Below are 17,045 nucleotides of genomic sequence, written 5' to 3'. Positions count from 1 at the left end.
GAGTTTGATAAGTTCTTTATAGATTTTGGATACTAGCCCTTTATCTGGTATGTCATTTGCAAATATCTTCTCCCATTCTGTCGGTTGTCTTTTGGTTTTGTTGCATATTTCTTTTCTGTGCAAAAGCTTTTCATCTTGATGAAGTCCCACTAGTTCATTTTTGCCCTTGCTTCCCTTGCCTTTGGAGATGTTTCTAGGAAGAAGTTGCTGCGGCTGAGATCGAAGAGGTTGTTGCCTGTGTTCTCCTTTAGGATTTTGATGGACTCCTGTCTCACATTTAGGTCTTTCAACCATTTGGAGTCTATTTTTGTGTGTGGTGTAAGGAAATGGTCCAGTTTCATTCTTCTGCATGTGGCTGTCCAATTTTCGCAACACTGTTTGTTGAAGAGACTGTCTTTTTGCCATTAGACATTCTTTCCTGCTTTGTCAAAGGTTAGTTGACCATAGAGTTGAGGGTCCATTTCTGGGCTCTCTATTCTGTTCTGTTGATCTCTGTGTCAGTTTTTGTGCCAGTACCATACTGTCTTGAGATGACAGCTTTGTAATAGAGCTTGAAGTCTGGAATTGTGATGCCGCCAAGTTTGCTTTTCTTTTTCAACATTCCTCTGGCTATTCGGGGTCTTTTCTGGTTCCATACAAATTTTAGGATTATTTGTTCCATTTCTTTGAAAAAAGTGGATGGTATTTTGGTAGGGATAGCATTGAATGTGTAGATTGCTCTAGGTAGCATTGACATCTTCACAATATTTGTTCTTCCAAATCATGAGCATGGAATGTTTTTCATTTCTTTGTCTTCTTCAGTTTCTTTCGTGAGTATTTTATAGTTTTCTGAGTACAGATTCTTTGCTTCTCTGGTTAGACTTATTCCTAAGTATCTTGTGGTTTTGGGTGCAATTGTAAATGGGATCGACTCCTTATTTTCTGTTTTTTCTGTCTTGTTGTTGGTGTATAGGAATGCCACTGATTTCTGTGCATTGATTTTATATCCTGCCACTTTACTGAATTCCTGTATGAGTTCTAGCAGTTTTGGGGTGGAGTCTTTTGGGTTTTCCACATAAAGTATCATATCATCTGCAAAGAGTGAGAGTTTGACTTCTTCTTTGCCAATTTGGATGCCTTTTATTTCTTTTTGTTGTCTGATTACTGTGGCTGGGACTTCTAATACTATGTTGAATAGCAGTGGTGGTAGTGGACATCCCTGCCGTGTTCCTGACCTTAGGGGGAAAGTTCTCAGTTTTTCCCCATTGAGAATGATATTCGCTGTGGGCTTTTCATAGATGGCTTTTATGATATTGAGGTATGTACCCTCTATCCCTATACTCTGAAGAGTTTTGATCAAGAAAGGGTGCTGTACTTTGTCAAATGCTTTTTCTGCATCTATTGCGAGGATCATATGGTTCTTGTTCTTTCTTTGATTAATGTATTTTATCACATTGATTGATTTGTGGATGTTGAACCAACCTTGCAGCCCAGGAATATATCCCAATTGGTCGTGGTGAATAATCCTTTTAATGTACTGTTGGATCCTATTGGCTAGGATTTTGGTGAGAATTTTTGCATCCGTGTTCATCAAGGATATTGGTCTGTAATTCTCCTTTTTGATGGGGTCTTTGTCTGGTATGGGGATCAAGGTAATGGTGGCCTTATAAAACGAGTTTGGAAGTTTTCCTTCCATTTCTATTTTTTGGAACACTTTCAGAAAAATAGGTATTAATTCTTCTTTAAATGTTTGGTAGAATTCCCCTGGGAAGCCATCTGGCCCTGGGCTTTTGTTTGTTGGGAGACATTTGATGACTGCTTCAATTTCCTTAGTGGTTATACGTCTGTTCAGGTTTTCTGTTTCTTCCTGGTTCAGTTTCAGTAGTTGATACATCTCTAGAAATGCATCCATTTCTTCCAGATTATCTAATTTGCTGGCATAGAGTTGCTCATAATATGTTCTTATAATTGTTTGTATTTCTTTGGTGTTGGTTGTGATCTCTCCTCTTTCATTCATGATTTTATTTTTGGGTCCTTTCTCTTTTCTTTTTGATAAGTCCGGCCAGGGGTTTATCAATCTTCTTAATTGTTTCAAAGAACCAGCTCCTAGTTTGGTTGATCTGTTCTACTGTTCTTTTGGTTTCTATTTCATTGATTTCTGCTCTGATCTTTATTATTTCTCTTCTCCTGCTGGGTTTAGGCTTTATTTGCTGTTCTTTCTCCAGCTCCTTTAGGTGTAGGGTTAGGTTGTGTATTTGAGACCTTTCTTGTTTCTTGAGAAAGGCTTGTATTGCTATATACTTTCCTCTTAGGACTGCCTTTGCTGCATCCCAAAGATTTTGAACAGTTGTGTTTTCATTTTCATTGGTTTCCATGAATTTTTTAAATTCTTCTTTAATTTCCTGTTTGACCCATTCATTCTTTAGTAGGATGCTTTTTAGCCTCCATGTATTTGAGTTCTTTCTGACTTTCCTCTTGTGATTGAGTTCTGGTTTCAAAGCATTGTGGTCTGAAAATAGGCAGGGAGTGATCCCAATCTTTTGGTACTGGTCGAGACCTGATTTGTGACCTAGGATGTGATCTATTCTGGAGAATGTTCCATGGGCACTAGAGAAGAATGTGTATTCCATTGCTTTGGGATGGAAAGTTCTGAATATATCTGTGAAGTCCATTTGGTCCAGTGTGTCATTTAAGGTCTTTATTTTCTTGTTGATCTTTTGCTTAGATGATCTGTCCATTTCAGTGAGGGGGGTGTTAAAGTCCCCCATTATTACTGTATCTTTGTCGATGTGTTTCTTTGCTTTTGTTATTAATTGGCTTATATAAGTGGCTGCTCCCATGGTAGGGGCATAGATATTTATAATTGTTAGATCTTCTTGTTGGATAGACCCTTTAAGTAGGATATACTGTCCTTCCTCATCTCTTATTAACAGTCTTTGGCTTAAAATCAAATTTGTCTGATATAAGGATTGCCACCCCAGCTTTCTTTTGATGTCCAGTAGCATGGTAGATGGTTTTCCACCCCCTCACTTTCAATCTGCGGGTGTCTCTGGGTCTAAAATGAGTCTCTTGCAGACAGCATATCGATGGGTCTTGTTTTTTTATCCAATCTGATAGCCTGTCTCTTTTGATTGGGGCAGTTAGCTCATTTACACCTAGGGTAACTATTGAAAGATATGAATTTAGTGTCATTGTATTGCCTGTAAGGTGACTGTTACTGTATATTGTCTGTGTTCCTTTCTGGTCTGTGTTACTTTTAGGCTCTCTCTTTGCTTAGAGAACCCCTTTCAATATTTCTTGTAGGGCTGGTTTTCTCTTTGCAAATTCCTTTAGTTTTTGTTTGTCCTGGAGAGTTTTTATCTCTTCTTTTATTTTCAAGGAAAGCCTAGCTGGATATAGTATTCTTGGCTGCATATTTTTCTCATTTAGTGCTCTGAATATATCATGCCAGTCCTTTCTGGCCTGCCAGGTCACTGTGGATAGGTCTGTTGCCAATTTAATGTTTCTACCACTGTAGGTTACATATCTCTTCTCCCGAGCTGCTTTCAGGATTTTCTCTTTGTCTCTGAGACTCATTAGTTTTACTATTAGATGTTGGGGTGTTGACCTATTTCTATTGATTTTGAGAGGGGTTCTCTGTGCCTCCTGGATTTTGATGCCTGTTTCCTTCCCCAAATTTGGGAAGTTCTCTGCTGTAATTTGCTCCAATATACCTTCTGCCCCTCTCTCTCTTTCTTCTGGGATCCCAATTATTCTAATGTTGTTTTGTCTTATGGTATCGCTTACCTCTCGAATTCTGCCCTCATGATCCAGTAGTTGTTAATCTCTCTTTTTCTCAGTTCTTTATTTTCCATCATTTCGTGTTCTATATCGCTAATTCTCTCTTCTGCCTCATTTATCCTAGCAGTTAGAGCCCCCATTTTTGATTGTACCTCATTAATAGCCTTTTTGATTTCGACTTGGTTGATTTTAGTTCTTTTATTTCTCCAGGAAGGGTTTCTCTAATAACTTCCATGCTTTTTTCAAGCCCAGCTAGTATCTTTAAAATCATCATTCTGAAGTCTAGTTCCAACATCTTACTAATGTCCGTATTGATTACCCCCCAGGCAATCAGTGCTGCCTCTTGTTCTTTTTGTTGAGGTGATTTTTTCCGTCTTGTCAGTTTGTCCAGAGGAGAATAGATGAATGAGAGAACAAAATGCTAACAGGATACCAATGTCCCCAGAAAATATACACTAAACAAATTGGAAGAGACCTGAAACCGGGGGAAAAGAAAGGGAAAGAAAGAAAAAAGAAAAAGAAAAAGATAAAAACAAACAAACAAAAACAAAACAAAACAAAGAAAACAGAATATTGTCAAATATGATCAGGTTGGTGCATAGATCAGTGCCACACACTAGATTTTGGGCATATCTTGGTCTGTTAGAAGAAAGTGCCTCCCAAAATTTTAAAGAAAGAAAAACTTATATATGTACAAAAATAAGGATTAATATGATGAAGGGATGGAATATGACTGTAAAGATGAAAATTATAAAAGATTCTATAAAAGGAATTGATAAGATAAGAAGTTTGTTAAAAAAAGAAAGAAGAGGATTTAAAAAAAAAAAAAAAAAACAGGTAGAGAATGTGATCAGGCAGGAGACTAGAAGAAAGCCATACACTAGAGATTTAGGGTATGTTTTGATCTGTTAGAAGAAACTGTATCCCAAAATTTTAAAGAGAGAATAACTTATATATATATCTATATATACCAAAAATAAGGGTAACTACTATGAAGGGATAGAATATGACTCTAAAAATGAAAAATATAAAGATTCTTTTAAAAAAGGGATTGATAAGATGTTGGTTGAAAAAGGGAAAAAGAAAAATTCAAAAAAAAGAGGGAAAAAGAAAGTTAAAAAAAAATTAACTTTAAAAGACTAAAGAATCATGGGAAAAAAAGCCATGAATTCTATGTGCAGTATTCCCCTAGTGCTGGAGTTTTGCCATTCTCATTGATCGGTAAACTTGGTCTTGGCTGGCTGTTCTTGCTGATCTTTTTTGGGGGGGTGCCTGTTGTCCTGGTTCCCAAATGTCTTTGCCGGAGGCGGAATTGCCCTGCCCTTGCCGGTCAGGGCTAAGTAATCTGCTCGGGTTTGCTCTTGGGAGCTTTTGTTCCCTGCAAGCTTTCTGTACAGCTTTGGAGGAGGAGAGTGAAAATGGTGGCCTCTCAATCTCTGCCCCCCAGGAGCCGAGAACTCGGGGCCCCACTCCTCAGTGTGCCCCAGAGAAAAGCAATCAATCATTCCTGTCTCCCTGGTCTCCCGCCACACTCCACGCTCACCTGGCCTGCGATGGAGTGTCTCTGTCTCTGGCACACAACCCCATGTGGAGTCTCCAAACCCAGCAGATCCCTGCGGTGTGCTCCCGCACCGCTCCTCCCGGGGGAGGAAGGGGAGTCTCCCCGGATCCGCCGCTTGTTGGGTCCCTGCTGGAGGAGCAGTGGCCCAACTGTGCTGCAGATCACGGTTTATGGCAACCCCGAGCTGAGAGCCTGCTCCTCGGCTCCGTCTCTGCAGCCGGCTTCCCCGCTCCAATACCTGGGAGCTCTGCCGCACTCAGGCACCCCCGGTCTTTCTGTGACCCCGAGGGTCCTGAGATCACACTGTCCCATGGGGGTTCCACCCCCCACTTAGCCACTGGAGCAACGTCCCTCAGCACAGCCGACTTCTAAAAGTTCCGATTTTGTGCTCTGCTGGTCTATCACTTGCCGGTAGTGGCTAATGGAGGCCCCCTCCCCTGCCATCTATCCTCCCGAATATCACCTCGGATTCACTTCTCCGCACGTCCTACCTTCCAGAAAGTGGTTTGCTTTTCTGTTCAGAGAGTTGTTGCTATTCTTTTCTTCGATCTCCTGTTGAGTTCATAGGTGTTCAGAATGGTTTGATCCCTATCCAGCTGAATTCCTGGGACCAGATGAAATCCAGGTCTCCTACTCCTCCGCCATCTTGCTGCTCTTACCCATGATGTAGTATTTTTTTATGTATTGTTTGGGTATTATTTGCTAATATTTTGTTGAGAATTTTTGCATATATGTTTATGGGAGATATTGGTCTTAGTTTTCGTTTCTTATGTCTTGGTATGGTTTTTGGTAATAGGGTAATGTTGGCCTCATGAATGAATTGGGAAATGTGTACTCTGTTTTGATTCTTTGAAATAAATTATAGAAAATTATAGTTTTTGTCTTGACTGTTTGGTAAAATTCATAGTTGACCCATTGGACCTGGTGCTTTCTGGTTTGTCAGGTTATTATTGATTCAATTACTTTAATAGGTATACACCTATTCATATTATAGATCTTTCCTTGTGTGAGTTTTAGCAGGTTGTGTATTTCAAGGAATTGATTCATTCACCTAATTTATCAAATTTGGGCATAGATTTGTTCATAGTATTCCTTTATTATCATTTTAATGTCCATGAGATCATTTTTGATGACCTTTCATTACTGATATTAGTACTTTGTGTCTTCTTTCTTTCTTTGTTTCTTTTTTTTTTTTTTTTAAATTTAGTTAACCTGGTTAGAGGTATATCAGTTTTACTGATTGTTTATGAGAACCAGCTTCTGGTTTCAGATATTTCTCTACTGATTTTATGTTTTCAGTTTTATTGACCTCAGTTCTCATTTTTATTATTTCCCTTTTGCTTACTTTGGATTTAATTTGCTCTTCTTTTTCTAGTTTTCTAAGGTAGCTTAGGTTATTTCTTTTAGGTATTTTATTTTTTATCTACTATGTGAATTCAGTGCCATAAATTTCTTTCTAATCATTTCTTTCACTACGTTCCTCAAATTTTAATAAGTTGTATTTTTATTTTCATTTAATTCCAAATATTGTTTAAATTCTTCTATGACTTCTTCTTTGACCCATGCATTATTTCAAAGGGTGGTGTTTAATCTCCAAGTATTTGGGGATTCTCCAGCCATCTTTCTGTTATTGATCTTTAGTTTAATTCTGTTGTGTCCTGAGAGTATACTTTGTATGATTTCTGTTCTTTTAAATTTGTTAAGGTGTGTTTTATGACCTGGAAATGTGGTCTGTCTTGGTGAATGTTCTGTGTAATATTGAGAACAATGTATATTCTGCTATTGTTGGATGAAGTATTCTGTAAGTGTCAAGTATATCCAATTGATTGATGGTGCTGTTCAGTTCAACTATGTCCTTACTGATTTTCTGCCTGCTGGATCTGTCCATTACTGATTGAGGGGTGTTGAAGTCTCCAACTGTAATAGGGGATTCATCTATTTTTCTTTGCAGTTCTATCAGTTTTTGCTTCACATATTTTGATGCTCTGTTGTTAGGTTCATACACATTAAGGATTGGTATATCTTCTTGGAGAATTGACCCCTTTGTTGTTATGTAATGTCTCCCTATATCCATAACAATTTTCCTTGTTCTGAATTCTGATTTGTCTGGAATTAATATAACTACTCCAGCTTTCTTTTGATTACTTTTAGCATGGTATTTCTTTCTCTATCTCTTTACGTTTTAATCTACCTGTTTCTTTAAAGTATGTTTCTTGTAGATAATACACAGTTGGGTCTTATTGATTTATCCACTCTGACAGTCTCAGTCTTTTAATTGGTATACTTATATCATTGACATTTAAAATGATTATTTATAGAATTGGTTTAATAGCTATTACATTTATTGTTTACTCTTTATTGCCCTGTTCTTTGTTCCTCTTTTTGACTTACTTTGTTTTTTTCATCTCTGATTTTAATTGAACATTTTATATTATGCCATTTTGTCTCCTCTCTTAGCATATCAATTATAGCCTTGTTTCCTTACCTTTTTCAATGGTCACCCTAGAGTTTGCAGTGTAAATTTACAACTAATCCAAGTCCACTTTCAAATAAAACTGTACCACTTCACACATAGTGCAAGTATCTTGTAATAGAATATTCCCAGTCCCCTTTTTCCATCCCTTATAACACTGCTGTCATTAAGTTCACTTACTCATAACCCATAATTACTCAATACCTTGTTATTATAATTTTGAACAAATTATTATCTCTTAGATGGGTTATGAATGAGAAAAATAAAATATTTTACCTTCAATTATTCCTTATTCAACAGTCCTTCTTTATTTATGTAGTTCTAAGTTTCTGACTTCAATCATTTTCTTCCCTCTGAAGAACTTCTTTTTAACATTTCTTTCAAGGTGGGTCTACTGATGACAGATTTCCTAAATTTTTGTTTGAGAAAGTCTTTATTTCTCTACTTTTGAAAATATAATTTCACTGGATATAGAATTTAGGTTGGTGGGTGTTTTCTTCCAACACTCTATTCTGTTTTTGCATGAATAATTTTTAAAAAGAAATTTGGTGTAGGGGCACCTGGGTGGCTCAGTCATTAGGCCTCTGCCTTCCCCTCAGGTCATGATCCCAGGGTCCTGGGATCGAGCCCCGTGTCGAGCAGGGAGCCTGCTTCTCCCTCTCCCTCTGTCTGCTGCTTCCCATACTTTTACTAGCTCTCTGTCAAATAAACAAATAAAATCTTTAAAAAAAAAAAAAAGAAATTTGATGTAATTCTTATCCTTGCTCCCCTATAGCTAAGTTGTTTCTCCTTCCCACTCCAACTCCCTATCCCCAGCTTTTTTCAAGATATTCTTTGTCTTTGATTTTCTGTTTTGAATATTGCATGTCCCCATATAGGTTTGTTTTTTTTTTTTCCTTTTTAAAAAAGATTTATCCTGTGCTTTGTGTTCCCTGAGCTTCCTGAATCTTTGGTTGGTTGTCTATCATTAATTTTGAAAATTTCTCAATCATTATTACTTCAAACATTCCTTTTTTCCTCTTTTTTTTTCTTTTCTTTCTTTTATTTCTGGTATTCCTATTACATAGGCATTACATTATTTGTAATTTTCCTGTAATTCTCGATATTCTGTTATGTTTTTTCATTTTTTTTTTCTCCTTTACATTTCACTTTTGGAAGTTTTTAGTGACACTGTTTCAAGCTTAGTGATTCTTTCCTTAACTATGTCCAGTTTATTGATGAGTCCATCAAAGGGCATTCTTCATGTCTGTTTTAGGGTTTTTAACTTCTGTCATTTCCTTTTGATTCTTTCATAGAATTTCCATCTCTGTGTTCATAATATATAGGAATGCATATTGTAAATTTCTTATGCTAGAGCTCTTAGCATATTAATCATAGTTGTTTTAAATTCCAGTATGATAATGCCAAAATTTTTGCTGTATCTGAGTTTGAATCTGATGCTTGCTCTGTCTTTTTCAAACTGTGTGCTTTGTCTCTTAGTATGTCTTGTATTATTTTGTTGAAAGCTGGACGGTATATTGTGTAAAAGGAACTGAGATAAACAGGCTTTTAGTATGAGATTTTGTATTTATTTGGCTAGGCTGTGTTTGCTGTAGTTATAGGAGTGAAAGGCTAAAATTTTCTTCTGCTGTCCTTGTTATATTTTTTCCCCTTTTTCCCTTTTGTTTTTGGGTTTCCTTAGAGAATTCTTCCTAATTAGGGCCTGGTACATGATGTCCATTTTATTGTAATTCTCTGTTATTGAGCTGGAGCCTCATTAATGTTATGCTGAATTTTGGGGAGAAGGGAAATGTTTTATAGGCCTTTGATTTGGTCTCAATCTTTTATTGAAACTGTTCTCCTAGGATGTGGACTTTATTTTATATTATTTTACTTATTTTTTATTATTATGTTCAATTAGCCAACATATAGTACGTCATTAGTTTTTGATGTAGTGCTCAGTGATTCATTAGTTGCATATAACACCCAGTGTCCATCACAACATGTGCCCTTATTAATACCCATGACCTGGTTTCCCCATCCCCCCAACCCCCCCTCCTTTCTGTAACCCTCAGTTTGGTTCCCGGAGTCCAGAGTCTCTCATGGTTTGTTTTCCCTCCCTTCCCTGTGCTCTTCTGTGCTATTCCTTATGTTCCACAAATGAATGAAACCATATGATAATTGCCTTTCTCTAATTGACTTATTTTGCTCAGCATAATACCCTCCAGTTCCATCCACGTGGATGTAAATGGTAAGTATTCAACCTTTCTTTTTTTTTTTTTTTAAAGATTTTTTATTTATTTATTTGAGAGAGAGAGAATGAGAGAGAGCAAGCACATGAGAGGGGGGAGGGTCAGAGGGCAAAGCAGACTCCCCGCCAAGCAGGGAGCCTGATGCGGGACTCGATCCAGGGACTCCAGGATCATGACCTGAGCCGAAGGCAGTCGCTTAACCAACTGAGCCACCCAGGCGCCCAGTATTCATCCTTTCTGATGGCGAGTAATATTCCATTGTATATATGAACCACATCTTCTTTATCCATTTATCTGTTGAAAGACATCTTGGCTCCTTCCACAGTTTGGCTATTGTGGACATTGCTGCTATGAACATTGGGATGCAGGTGCCCTTTCATTTCACTACATCTGTGTCTTTGGGGTAAATACCCAGTAGTGCAATTCCTGGGTCAGAGGGTAGTTCTATTTTTACCGTCTTGGGGAACCTCCATACTGTTTTCCAGAGTGGCTGCACCAGCTTGTATTCCCACCCACAGTGTAAGAGGGTTCCCCTTTCTCTGCATCTAGGATGTGGACTTTAAAAATCCTTCTCCCACTTCACACATTTTTCCTTCCCACTTAGGTAATACAGGAAGCCTAGAGGGGGCTGGAATTAGGTATTTTCTTTCCCCAGATTGGTTAGGCTCTGGGAAAATTGCAGTTGGTTAGGCTTTGGTAAAATAGTTTCCTTTGAGGGTAGACCTTTTAAAGATGAATTCTCTTAGTATACTTCAGAATGGCTACTCTTCCCTCCCCTTGCTGGGAGCATGAGAAGATTTTTCTTTATTGTGAGAACCTGGTCAGACTTCTGGGGGTGCAACTCATGAAAATACAGATTTCTAGTAGGACTGGGCTCTCCTGAAGTTTTTAACTGTAAAGCTCATCTACACTGACACCACCAGCAATTTGTTAATCACAACTTAAGTTTTCCAATCCTGTAGTGGCTCCAGTGGCAGTTTCTGCTCCAGGAATGTTCCCAGTAAGTTCTGTTTCTCCATATCCACCTGTTTGTCTCTCCACTTTTTGGGACAGTCATTTGTCCCATGACTAAATTCTCTCATGAATTGAAGAAAAGTTGTGGATTTTCAGTTTCTTTAGCTTTCTTTTTTCATTTTTTAAAAGATTTTATTATTTATTTATTTATTTATTTGACAGAGAGAGAGAGAGAGCGAGAGCAGGAACACAAGCAGGAGGAGTGGGAGAGGGAGAAGCAGGCTTCCTGCTGAGCAGGGAGCCCAACGCGGGGCTCGATCCCAGGACCCTGGGATCATGACCTGAGCTGAAGACAGACACTTAACGACTGAGCCATCCAGGCGCCCCCTTTTTTTTTTTTTTTCATTTTGGTGAAAGCACGGACACCTTTCAAGCTGTTTAGATGCTGGAATGGAAACCAGAAGTCGCCATGTTGTCTTTTGAGTTCTAGGCAGTATATTGAACTAAAACAACTTTTTTAAACATTATGTCATGAAATTTATACTATTTATTTCATTGGGTCATCAAAGAATGATGAAATGACTCACATACTATCATAAAATGTTTAGTTATTAGAAAATATGGTGTTAAGTGGCAACATTTCTTTTTCTCTACCTTCTACCACAATGAGCAGAAACATTACCCTTGACATCTTTGAGGTCACATTGTTGACAATGTTGCCTAATTTTTATCTACCCTGATGAATTATGTGGGCATAGTACACCATAATTTTTACTAAAGTGTTTCAAATCCGTCTCTGCAAAGTACACTTTTTTTTTTTCCCTTTTTGGTGGATCTGATACATTGAAGAAAACACTCTTATTTCTGTGTCTGTTCACTCCTAGGATGAACTTTAAGTTTCCCTTAATCAGTAAAAATTGTCCTAAATAATGGATTCTTTTTATGCTAAACTTATATCTACCTTTACATTGCTTTCCTCTTGGTGGTCTCTGTGAGACTGTAGGGACAGGTGGCGTTTTGTTCCCCTTGTTTTGATTTTGGCAATGGCTGGCTGTCGTTATCATTTAGAATAGGATACTTCCATAATGCAAGCTCCTGTTTGTGCCTTGCTGGAAAGTCACTTTCACAATCTAGGACACCACAGAGGTTTAATTAATGTCCTTTACTAGTTCTCTCATTGATTACTGTTAACTTTTGATAATCACCTCAAGCAATTTTCCCTTCACACTTGTATTTGCAGTGTGGTAGGCAATCATATTACTCTTGGTGCCACTCTGCTCCCTCATCATTGATTCGCCCATTGGGTTTAAAGATATTTTGTTTTTAATTGTCTCATTGCATATCCTATTTTTTTTCTCTTTTATTTTGATGGGAGCTTCTCTGTGGTTCCATTATTACATTTTTAAATAGCTGTCCTACAGCCTGTTCATTTTTTTTTTTTCAGATATCACTGATACTCTTACTGAAACTTTACAATACCTAACTTAGTAAAATAATGTGTCTTCTTTATTCAGCTTTTGGTTTTATTTTACTTTGTTTCTTTTTTTGTTACTGAAGTAGAAGTACATCTGAGTTAAGAAATCGGAGTTTAGAGTAGGCAGTCTGTTTATATGAGTAAAAAAAAGTGATTTATATTTATTATTTTGGTGAATAAAATTCAGATAAATGGGTTTTATTTTTATCTTAATACAGAGAAACATTTGGCATGGGCAATCTTTTAAGAGCTGTGATCATTTGGTACATGTTAAACATACTTTAAATTCTCAGGCTGCTATGCTTAAATAAATACTCTGTGATTTCCCTTGAAAAGAGTTCCCAAAAGGTAATAAATTTTGACTATAAAAAGAACCCTATCACTAAAGCGCAAATCTTATTGTTACCTTGCTTTTTTAAATCTCTACTACCAGAGTAGATTTAGAAAGAAATTTTCTATTCCTAGCCCTTTCAAAACATAAACAAATGCTGACCCTGAATATAAAATTATTTTCATAATTTGGCTTTTGAAAGTGGTAGGGAATATTTTGTTGCTTTTGTTGTGTTGGTGGGGATGAGAGTAGAGAACTTTCTTTCCTGTTTTTTTTTTTTTATTCAGTTTACTTTCAGTTTTAGATCTTGTTTTCCTCTTCTCATATGTATTGATTCAATCTTATTTTTAAAATATATTGAACATAAACATATTTCTGAAATCAAAGGTATACATCAAGTTACTGGGAGGAGCATTACTCCCTCTTTTGTATCTTTATCCCGTGTCTCCTATGTTTTGTAGATAATCAGTGTTCTTGTTTTCTAATTTACCCTTCTATATTTCTTTGTTTTCTCATTTTCATTTCTTTCTTACAGAGTAACATACTGTATAATCTCTTTTGCATTTTCACCTAATACTATTTTCTATAAATTGCTCCGTATCTGTTATTCAAGATCTCCCTCATTTTTTTTACAGTTGTGTACTACTTCGTTGAGTGTGTACACTATAGCTTATTTGAACACATTCCTATGCTTAGACACCAGGGGTTCTAATATTTTGCAATTACCAATAATTCCTCGGTGAATAAACTTTTGCTCATGTATTTTGATATTGTTGGAGGTACTTCTTCAGGATAAATTCTTAGAAGTATGATTGCTGAGAAAAAGATAAATATATATGTTTGTTTAGATATTGCCACATTCTTTATGGGAGTGATGACATCTTGCATTACCATCAACAGACTTACAAAGAGAGTATATTGTCAAGTTTTTGAACTTTTTCCTAATCTGAAATGTGAGAAATGGTTTTGTAATAGGATTTTAATTTGTATTTCTCTTACTATTTGTGAATTTGAGTATTTACCCATATATTTAGGGGCCATGTTTATAGATCATTTTGTGACTTTGTTCATGTTGCTTGCCTATATTTCTATAGGCAGTTTTGTCTTTGCTTTCATTTTCATATGTTTGTAGTTAGAGATATTAGGCCTGTATCTGTAATATATGTTCTTATATTGTCTCTCAGTTGGCAGTCTGTGTTTTGACTTTGTTTATGGTGATTTTTGTTATGCAAAAGTTTAAATATTTTTTACATAGTCAAATTGATAGATAAATTGCATTTGGAATTTTAGTCACAATTAGAAAAACTTTTCCATGCCCAGTTTAAATGCACCCATGATTTCTCTTACTGCAAGCATAATTTTATTTTTTACATTTGAATTTTGGATCAATTTAAACTGTTCTTGTGTATGATGTGGGGAATTGATGCAATTTTATCTTTTTCCAAAAGTCTTTCCAGTACCTGTTCCATTTATAAAAGAACTCTCTCTTTTATTCTGTAATTGAGAGGACATCTTTGTCATATATTAACTTTCTATGTGTAGTTGGATTTTTACTGGGATCACATTCTATTGTAGTTGTCTATGTATGTATGTATGTATGTATGTATTTATGTATTTATTTTAAAGATTTTATTTATTTATTTGAGAGAGAGAGAGGGTGAGCGAGAGAGAGAGCACAGGAGCAGGAGAAGAAGGAGAGGGAGAAGCAGACTCCCATAGAGCAGGGACCTCTTTGCTGGGCTCGATCCCAGAACCCTAGGATCATGACCTGAGCCAAAGGCAGATGCTAAATCAGCAGAGCCACCCAGGCGCCCCTTAGTTGTCTATTTATGAGCCAGTCCCCAACTATTTTAATTAGAGAGGCTTTGCCAATATAATTCAATATCTGATAGGGCTAGTCCCTCCTCATAACTGTTCTTTTTTTGTATTATGTAAATTATTGCTTACAAAATTTATGATCAGCTTGTCCAACTCAATAAAATAAGCTCATTGGATTTTTTGTGATTAAATAAAATTTATAAATTAACTTAGAAAGAAATAATACCTTGATGTGGAGACATTTATGTGTCTATTAGAAACGTTTTATAGTTTTATTTATAGGAATCTTGAACATTTCTTAAGTTGTTTCCCTAAGTTAAGTTTTATATTTTTGTTGGTGTTATAGATGGTGTTTTTGTCATCCATTACATTCTCTAAGTCGTAATAAAAAATGCTTTTGATGTATGTATGTTAATTTTATAACTTGGAGCTTGCTGAATTCTTTGATTAAATGAGTCATTTTTTATCATTTATCTTCTGGTGCTTTTCAAATATAATGTCATGTTATCAGCAAATAGAGATAGTTTTGTATATTGTTTTCTCATTCTCATGCCTTTGTTTTCTCTAGTTTAATGTACTGAATGCAGAAATATCTTAAATAGTCACGAAGATAGTGCCTATTCTTACTTTTCTTAAATCTCATTGACAAGACCTCCAGATTTCCCCATTAAGTAAGAATTTGTTTTTATGATAGAGGTATTTATCAGTTTTCTATCACCACTGTAACAAATTACCACAAACTTAGTGGCTTAAAACAACACATTTATTATTTTGCAGTCCTGGAAGTCAGAAGTGTGAAATGAATCTCACTGGAATGAAGTCAGGTTGTCAGCAAACTGCATTTATTCTGGAGGCTCTAGCAAGGAGTTTCCTTGCCTTTTCTAGCTTACCAAGACTGCTTGAGTGCTTTGGCTGGAGGTGTAGTTTCTTTAGATCTTTTTCTGAGATTTCTCTGATCCTCACTCCCCTGCATCTCTCTTTTACTTATGAGGAAACTTGTTTATACATTGGGCCCACCAGGCTAACCCACCATAATCTCCCCATCTTGAAATTCTTAATTTAATCATATCAGCAAAGTATCTTCTGTCATTTAAGGGAACATATGCACAGGTTCTGGGGACTAAGGCATGAACTTCTTTGAGGGGAAAGGCATATTCTGCCAGTCACAAGGTGTGTGTGTGTGTGTGTGTGTGTGTGTGTGTGTGTATTCAAACATATTAAGGAAGTAGCCATCCATTCCTCTTTTTTGTCAAGAGTTTGTATTAGAATGGATATTAAATTGTATTGAAGGCCTTTTTTAGTATCTTTAAAGATAAACATATAAACATACGATTTTTTTCTTTGAATCTATTAATAGGGTGAATTATATCAATGTATTTTCCAATATTGAGCCATTTTTGCATTTGTAACACATACTTCACTTTGTGGTTTTCTCCTTTTTGCTCTGTATACCAAGTTGAGATATTATAATGCTTATTTAATAACAATAATATGAAAGTTTCCTTTCATTTTCTATGTTCTAAACAATTTATATAGCTTTGAGACTCTCTGGTCACTAAAGGTGTGGTAGGATTTCTTTGTGAAAACAGCTAGACCTGATACTTTATCATGTTATTTCTTTGAAAATTGTCTCTATTTTTTTCTGTGGACAGTGGTCTGTTCAAAGTGGGAATAGTTTTGATAGACTATATTCTTAAGATAAATGACTCATTTCCTCTAGATTTTCAAATTTACTTGCATAGATGTATTACCCGTATAGAATTATTTACCCTGTGTCATTTTCTATTTTTACATATCTCTCCTTTCTCTCTTCAGTTATTATTTAAAATAGTGCTTTGTTTTTTGGTTATTTTTTAAACAAAACAAGATTTTGGATTATGAATTTGGTCTACTGTTATGTTCCCTACTACATTAATTTTGACATTTTTCTTCATTATTGACTTCCCATACTTCCTTTGCATTTATTTTCATTGTTTTTCTAAGAAAGGTTTTTGGATAGGGTATTTAATTAATTTATGTTAATAACTGTGATATTTCTATTTTATAGAACCCACTGATATTTTCTTTGTGTTATAATCTGTAAGTAATCTTTATAAATGGTCTCTGTGCACTTAAGAAGGTTTATCCTCTATTATTGGTGTGACTATATATGGACCTTACTTATTATATACAATTTAGGTTTTTCAATATCTCATTTTTTGTCCACTTGTCCTCACTTAGACTGAACAATTGTTAAATTCCCTATTATTAGCATTTCTATCTGTTTCTCTTGCATCTTCTATTTTTTTCTATGCACAGTTGCTTGTATTATTTGACACATAGATATTAAAAACTGTTATATCTTCATTGTGGAATGTAGCTTTTAACATTATGAAGTGTCCTTATTTAACTCTTCTCATCATTTTTGGCTGATTTTACTTTATCTGATATGAGGATTGCAACAC

At 35.9% G+C, this 17,045-nt stretch overlaps 1 protein-coding gene across 1 annotated transcript in view; it reads left to right on the top strand.

The window, feature by feature from the left end:
• The window catches only part of THSD7B (thrombospondin type 1 domain containing 7B), an 870,666-nt gene that overhangs the window by 307,250 nt on the left and 546,371 nt on the right, over nucleotides 1–17,045 (top strand). The gene's annotated exons all lie outside the window — the stretch shown is intronic.

This window comes from Phoca vitulina, unplaced genomic scaffold (genome assembly GCF_004348235.1).
Source record: "Phoca vitulina isolate PV1807 unplaced genomic scaffold, GSC_HSeal_1.0 scaffold1, whole genome shotgun sequence".
Classification (NCBI taxonomy): Eukaryota; Metazoa; Chordata; class Mammalia; order Carnivora; family Phocidae; genus Phoca; species Phoca vitulina.
Note: the sequence above shows the minus strand (reverse complement) of the source record. Positions and strands in the feature narration are given on the sequence as shown.